This window comes from Haliaeetus leucocephalus, unplaced genomic scaffold (assembly GCF_000737465.1).
Source record: "Haliaeetus leucocephalus isolate CR32 unplaced genomic scaffold, Haliaeetus_leucocephalus-4.0 Scaffold657, whole genome shotgun sequence".
Classification (NCBI taxonomy): domain Eukaryota; kingdom Metazoa; phylum Chordata; class Aves; order Accipitriformes; family Accipitridae; genus Haliaeetus; species Haliaeetus leucocephalus.
The window spans coordinates 4,760,148-4,760,638 of NW_010973093.1; positions in this window are offsets into that span (position 1 = coordinate 4,760,148).

Sequence of the window (491 nt, forward strand, 5' to 3'; positions counted from 1 at the left end):
GGAGAGGGACGGAGCCCGGCCCGACACCGCGGCGATGGGCGCCGGCGCCGCCGCGGGGCTCCCGAGCCTCCCCGAGGAGCCGGGGATGGGCCCTCCTTCTGTGTGTCCCCCGTCCCCGTCCCTCTGTGCCCCCGACGGGGCTGGGGAGGCCGGGGCTGCCCGCGCCCCAGCAGCTGGGGATGCTCCGTGGGCATGGGGCGGGGAGAGGGGGGGAGCGGCCGGGCGGAGCCCCCCCGCCTACCTGTGGGGACGCCGAGAGGGACAGGATCGGGCCCTCTCCCAGCTGGTGGCTGCTGGCCTCCCCTTCCCTCCCAGGCCAGACAGGGCCTGACCCCCGCATCTGGACTGGGAGGGGGGGCCGGGGCCAAGCCACCGTCCGGTACAGGAGCCCGGGGCCCGGAGCCCGCCTGGACACCGGCCCGCTCTGAAGGGGCTCCCGGCGGGTCTCGGCCCGGAGTCTTCGTCCCCGGGAAAGAAAACCCGATGCCGGG